This window comes from Podarcis vaucheri (genome assembly GCF_965113315.1).
Source record: "Podarcis vaucheri genome assembly, chromosome: 10".
Taxonomy (NCBI): Eukaryota; Metazoa; Chordata; class Lepidosauria; order Squamata; family Lacertidae; genus Podarcis; species Podarcis vaucheri.
The window spans coordinates 34,535,314-34,542,810 of NC_138748.1; the positions used below are offsets into that span (position 1 = coordinate 34,535,314).

Consider the following 7,497-nt stretch of genomic DNA (forward strand, 5'->3'; position numbering starts at 1 on the left):
AATGACATGCTTAAAGTTATTAATCAAAGGTTACCAGGGCTCGAATTTCATGGCTCAAATTTTTGAAGCTTGTGTGAATCAGCATATGATGAAATGAGTCATGCTCATTCGGTGCATTGTCCCAAAGGGTACATAAAAGCAGCCATCAATATACTGTTCAAGGTTTTTCTGCCACTCAACATGACAGTTTGTGCTTTGGTTTGAGGAGATGGGTACTAAAAGGGACTTGTTGAAGATATGGCATTCCTGTATGCACAGGAATGCTTGTATTTCTAGTTTGGCTTACTGTAGATAAGAGCACAGGTTTTCATGTAGCTCTAAAGCATTACGTCTTAGGAAGGAGGAAAATGCAAAATTCTACATCCTAGAGAGCATTTCCATTTCAGAAAGCCTATCCCCGTTTCTGTCTTCAAGGTAAAGGATCTGCAGCTCAGTGGTAGAACCTTGCTTTGAATGCAGAAGGTCCAAGGTGCAATTCTCAGCATCTCCAGGTAAAGCTGAGGGATAACACTGTTTGAAATCCTGGAGAGCTGCTCCAGTCAGTGTAGACAATACTGAAGTAGAAGGGGCAAATGATCTGATACAGTAGCAGGCAGCTTCCTATGCTCCTCTGAAAGGTAAACAGACTCTTCTGATCTGAAATAAAAACTAAGTGCCATGACCTAAAGCAGGATTAACCCTGCCACGGCATCTTTCAGAGTCATGAAATGATAGCATTTAATTTCCAGCATCCAGGTTGTTTACCCATGGCCATATGAAATCTATACCTGCAAATAAGCATGAGCATAGATTCCAAACCTTTCCCTGTCTAATTTACTTACCCACTTTGCATGCAAAAGTTGCGCTGTAAATTCCAGGACAGCATGGGATTTTAAATGACTTCATTACAATGTTCAAAGGCAATGTTTTATTCCTTTAGTCCTAGATTCTATTTGTGTTCGCCACCAAGGATAAAATGGGAGATGGCACTGTATGCATCTTAAAAAGTAGAGACATCACCTTGCCAACAAAGGTCCATATAGTAAAAGCTATGGTTTTCCCAGTAATGATGTATGGAAGTGAAAGCTGGACCATAAAGAAGGCTGATTGCCAAAGAATTGATGCTTTTGAATTATGGTGCTGGAGAAGACTCTTGAGAGTCCCATGGACTGCAAGAAGATCAAACCTCTCCGTTCTTAAGGAAATCAGCCCTGAGTGCTCACTGGAAGGACAGATCATGAAGCTGAGGCTCCAATACTTTGGCCACCTCATGAGAAGAGAAGACTCCCTGGAAAGGACCCTGATGTTGGAAAGATGGAGGGCACAAGGAGAAGGGGACGACAGAGAATGAGATGGTTGGATGGTGTTCTTGAAGCTACTAGCATGAGTTTGATCAAACTGCGGGAGGCAGTGGAGGACAGAAGTGCCTGGCGTGCTCTGGTCCATGGGGTCACGAAGAGTCGGACACGACTAAACGACTAAACAACAACAACAACAACAACAACAACAACAACTGTATGCCAACAAGTCATTCTTCCTCTGGCAGCTTCTAAAGGTCCAATTCTCAACTGTTATTTGGCGTTTATCTCCGGGATTTTGAACCCATAGTTTCCACCTATCCCACCAGCTTGGGGTAGTTTACAATGTGAGACCACCTACTAAAAATAAGCAAATAAAATGCAAGCTAAATAAAGCATGTACTTGTTTCTTCATACCTACCAAAGCTTCCTGATCTGACGAGCCTCTCTAATTGACTCTACTACCACCAAGGATGATCTTCAGTGGCAAGAGGAAAGCATGCACAGACATCCCTTAGCCTGCCATGTTTCTGAGGGTTTTTTGTTGGGGTGGGGAGGAGTCTAAGTCTCTCTCTCTCTCTCTCTCTGTGGTTATGTATATGTGATAGTTTCAAATCAACATGGTTCAGGAGCAACCAGTGTGGAAGGTTATTGTTGAACACCTTGCATATTATGCCAGAAAGACTGGGGTACCCAGGCCAGTTACAGAAACTTTTGGCTCTTGTCTAGAAGTTCTGGGAGTCTCCTGGACAGCTCCTCTGCTCTTCAGCACTTGACCCACTGACTTGTGTTAATCTTGCTGAAACTGCTGGACAGCTCCCCTGGCTCCCCTGGAAATATGGGGAGGACAGACTGGAAGAGAAGTCTAATGATATTTAGTTAGGATCAAATTTAGGGTACACAATAGACCCTTAGCATATAGAATGTAGTATATAGAATGTAGTTGAAGTCATGCCCCAAACTAGAAGTCGGGGTATACTTGAGGACAGAGTTTGTGAGCAAAGAAAACACAAATACATTGAAATGGATTTAAGTCTGCAGTGTTGCTAGGATGTTTTCTGGGCAGTAAGGGGGATGCTTTTTAGAACATGAAGGCTTGTGTATTTGTTTCTGCTCCATCACAACCCCTTACTACTGAAGTTGCATATGTGCAGATTAAATGGCTTGTTCCAATTCTTCCAATGACAAAAGAAATTTCTTTCTCTGTAATGGCTGCCCAGAAATTCCAACAACTCAGTGAATCAGGAAAAATGAAACAATGTCTATTAGTGTATTTAAAAAGAAGATAGTGGAATTGATGTTTTGAAACTCAGTACATTAAACTGAAACTCTTTCTGGATAATATAAGCATAGAAAAGCAAATGCATACAGTAAATGCATATTATTGTTCTGAATACTATAACATTCCACTCAAATGTATTACAGTGGATTGCCCTAGCACATGAGAATAGGAAAAGTCACTTCAGGATTCCAATCAGTAGAGAGAAAAGCTGTCTGGCAAAATCAGTCGGCCAGCTACTACAGCATCTCCGTTCTATTTATAGAAAGCCTTTCAAAGCAAGCTCTGCTGCTGTCTGTATCATGTAGCAAAATTACAACTGCAGGACAAGCATTTTGTAGTATCTGTGGCACTTGGCAGAAGTAAGAATTGGTTCCCAGCCAAGACCCCCAAAAAATTGATATAACTGATTATGATTGAGGGAGTGAGTGGAATTATGCAAAGGTAGTCACTGGAGTAGCTTCCGAAGGAACATTAGGCAAAGGCTTTTGATGATCCCAAGAATGTGCTTTGCTGCTGGGCTGGAATTGATGCAGACTTCATGAGAAAGATATGGGATAAGTGCACCGTCAGGCCTCTACAATTCGCGACCCATCATGCTGACCCACTATATTTTGTGGCCTCTTCAAAGCTTAACAGTCCAGAGCAAAAGCAAGAGACATTTATTGAGTATCTCCTGAGCAACCCTTTCCTGCTTAGTGGCTTCATTCTGCAGGCTTCACATATATTCTCAGCAGGAAAAATGCTCACAGAACACTTGCGCTGGGCAAGGAATTGATGCTATTTTAAAATGTATGGGGATGCTCTTCTCCTGCAGTCGATTGGATGTTTGGCCTTTTAGAAACGAAAAGAGGGCAGGTATATTGTCAGCATCTCTCCCTAAATAGAAATGCAATGCTTAGCCCTGTGACTACTTCTTGCCACAGCTGGACTCCATATCCTTCATCAGAACTGTATTGAATACCGATTTTCTGTACTGAATGTCTAAATATAGACAGCCTGTGTGTGCTGAGAAAGATTTGGAGTGGTGAACTTTGCATGTTTGGATGAATGCACATAGAATCCTCTACATCAGGGTGAAGTGCCTCCAGCCCAGAGGCTCAGAGGTTAGGCAGCACAACCATTTTGTGCAAACCACATCCACCTGACATGTGATACCTGGCACAGAAAAATTCAAGCTGTGGCTGCAAAGGAAGAATCGGGAATGTGCTCCTGATTCATCCTTTGAAGTCAAAATTTGAATTTGCAAATAGCTTTCCTTTGCAGCCATGCCAGCTTGAAATTTTTTTATTTATTTAAAAAATGGTGAATTCAAGTTAGAGATGCAGAAGCAGAATCTTCATCTGCAGCCATGGGTGGCACTGAACAGCCATGCCTCCCCCCGGTCAAAGTGGCCTATTGAGGGTCAAGCCCTCTCCTTGATCACTTTTAGATCAGAGTTGCTGATCACATCACAAATCCCAAGCACATTCAGCCAGATGTACAAAGATCTGTGCTCATGGTACAAAGGGTTAAGGCAGGGGTCAGCAAACATTTTCAGCAGGGGGCCGGTCCACTGTCCCTCAGACCTTGCGGGGGGGCCAGACTATTTTTTTGGGGGGGGGTGAACGAATTCCTATGCCCCACAAATAACCCAGAGATGCATTTTAAATAAAAGGACACATTCTGCTCTTGTAAAAACACGCTGATTCCCGGACCGTCTGTGGGCTGGATTTAGAAGGCAATTGGGCTGGATCTGGCCCCCGGCCTTAGTTTGCCTACCCATGGGTTAAGGCTTCAGCCAACAGGGACAGGGGTGTAGGGAGTGTGGCTCTCCTAGTCAATAATAGCAAAGAGGATGAAAGTTAAGAGACACTTGCCACTAACCAAAATGGCAATTGTATCGGCTGAAAGCATCAGGAATGAGACCAATGGATTTATGTATGTGGCACTTCATTAGAAATTTGCTGTGTGAGTGGTGCAGGATTTCTAGTGGAGGACTGCTGAACCATCTAAAATGTATTTTCAATAAATCTCAGAAAAGTGGTACCCAGAAGTAGTCTGAAGTTGGGTAAAAGGGATTGAGAGATGAAAGCTTTGGGGGGGGGGTGGAATTAAAAACCCTGTAGCAATCACAATGTTTCAAAGAGAGCGTCCCCTGACATGTTAATGCCTTTCCCAGAGTGGCTGGGGAAATCCAGCCAGATTTTTTTTGGGGGGGGGAGGGTTAAATAATAAATTATAATTTTATATTATATATTATATTATATTATAATTATCATTATAATACCTATGAGTGACACAGGTTACAATTTATGTTAATGACTGCAAGTACAGAATGTTTTCAAAGTTATTCTAGGTAGATGAATGTGGAATCCAATGATTAGGACTGGGTGATAACTGGTCTTCAACTTCACCAGCTAAACATCACCAGCTAAACATCACGATATACCAATTTATCACAATGTCTGAAATAAGGATGGTGCATTGGCTGGCTTCATGGTTTTTCCCACATTGTGATTTTTGCATAATAGTGCACACACACACATCCATCATGATTCACAATATATTGCCAGGTCAAAAATTATGAAACCAATATCATGATATGGACATCAAACTGGTTTTGGAAGGGGCATTATATTGAGTGTGTGTATGGTAGAGAAGGAGCTTGCCATCAGAGATGGATTTAGGGAACATGACCAGTTCAGTTGCACTGGGTGTGGGGCCTGGGAGGACTGTAAGAGGGGGTGCTGCAACTGTGATGTAAAATGGAAGACAAGAGGTGGGGGGCACTGAATTTTGGTGTTGCATAGAACGTTGCTGAAATTTTTGACCCCCAAGGTCCGCCTCTGCTGCCTTGCCATACAAATGGCATTTCCCCTGTAGATCTGTTAATTTAATTTTCATATCTGCAAAGAACTGCTGTCTATTTGGTGTCAGGCTACATTGGCCCAAGGGCTATATCCCCTTCTAGGCATCATTCTGGAGGCCAAATGCCAGTGGTGGGCAAAAGTGGGTGGAGCAACGGATATAAATGTTGTCTTTGTAGAATAGGCTAGTTCCTACTCACTCATCCCTCTCTATCCTTTATTCAGGCAAGCAAGATGCATTATCAAAGTTCAATTATGTGTTTTAGCCAGGCAAAAGCACTCAAAGAGAGTGCCCAGTAGGTTTGATGATTGGTATGCCCTGGGGAGAAGGAGTGTGGCCTGAGGAGGAGTCTCAAAAGGCCATACAGAGAGGCCTGGAGATCTGCATTTATGCACCAGGCCTGAGGTTTCGCATTGCTGGGCTACAGTATCTGAGCATCCACACTTAACTGGATGACTCCAGTGGAACTCAGAGCAGGATTTCACAACCAGTATCAGACTCTTTAAATGGCTTACACATGCCCCCCCCCGCCAAATTTGGCTAAAGCCAAAAACGTGTTGACTTGACCGATCAAACAGAATGATGTGATATGAGTTATATAGAGCAAGTTATACATACGTAATTGGGTGGTTACAATGGACTCAGATGTGATTTAGTGGAGAGATGACAGGCAATGCTGTAATAATTGAGTAATATAGATGGGTCTATAGGCTAAGGCCATGATTTGATAGCGGTCCTTTGCTTAAACGGAAGATAGTGGTGTATGTCAAAAGAGTTCAAGAGAAAGATCTTTACATAGTTTATGCTGTGTAGTAACCGTGCCAATATCTGCAGTGTGAGATCAGAGCATTGTCATGGCAACAGTTGTAACACACAAAAAACAGGTACGTAAATTATGGATGCATCCAAGTAGCTAATCATTTGAAGCGTCTTATGCTCAAATGTGATGATTTCTAAAATACATAATTCTATGAATTAAAGAGAGCAAACCACAGCTTTATTTATATTTATTTACTACTACAGCATAAAAAAAATATCAAAGTGGTTTAAAACAATCTGAGATAGCATATAACACAAAACATCTTAGATTTTACTTTAGAAATATCTTCTATTGCAGCAGCCTTAGTTAAAAGTACATGGTATAAAGCTTGATGAACAGGAAAGTCTTCAGTGGGGTTATAATTTTCTTTGTTCTATTTTGCTAGCTTCAATATACTTGAAATATGTTTATGCTTTGTATAGCTTTCTCCTGAGCCCGGTAAGCAAATCTGCCACCCTTATCGCTTCCACCCCTTTTAAGCTCCGTAGGGGATCAGTCATTTTTCTCTGAAGGATTTCAGGGTTGCTTGTGCTGCCAAATGGGACATGACAGAGACAATATCTTCTGAATCATATTATAAAAATTGTCATCTTGACACTGTCAGGGTCTAAGGGGAAATGACATAAATTTTACTCATAGAGCTGGAAATTCTAATCAAAACTGATTCTGCTCTTAAAACATTGGCAGGACTGTTCAAATAACTTAGAAGGTTACTTGTTATCCTGTCAAGTAAATACATGGAAATATACACCTCTAATGATGAGGTATGCTATAAACATAGACAAGTGTCCTTTCCTTACTTTGGAGAGTATTTAAATGCACTGCATGGTTCCCTGAACTTGGAATGACAGGCGTTCTGAACATGGCTCACAGCCAGAATGGGGAACCTGTGGCCCTGCAGATGTTGTTAGACTCATAACTCCTCTCAGCCCCAGTAAGCATGATCAATGGTCAACACCGATGGGGAGTAGTCTGACTTAAATCAATATTCAAGGTGCAAGAAATATGGATGTACACGCTTTTCACTATTGCCCTCTGCATGTTCCAGGGCAATGATCTGCACTGGAGAAGCCTGTTCTACACATGGAGGCTTCCTTACATTTTGGAACCCTGGATATCTAGATTCCAAAATATGTGAGAGTCTCCATGTGTACAGGTGGTTTCCTTGCTACAAAGCTAGTACACCTGCACATACTCTCCAGTCCTTGTCTGTTGTGGGTGAAGTAGAAAATAAAACTACATGATCTCATCTGGGGCCCCTGGAGGGAGAA

At 42.0% G+C, this 7,497-nt stretch overlaps 1 long non-coding RNA gene across 1 annotated transcript in view; it reads right to left on the minus strand.

Moving 5' to 3' along the window:
- LOC309542323 overlaps nt 1–6,152 on the minus strand; it is a 39,824-nt gene extending 33,672 nt beyond the window's left edge. Inside the window, exon 1 of the long non-coding RNA XR_014224200.1 lies at nt 6,025–6,152. This is a non-coding gene — a long non-coding RNA (uncharacterized lncRNA). The remainder of the gene's footprint in view (nt 1–6,024) is intronic.
- Nucleotides 6,153–7,497: the final 1,345 nt, after the last annotated feature.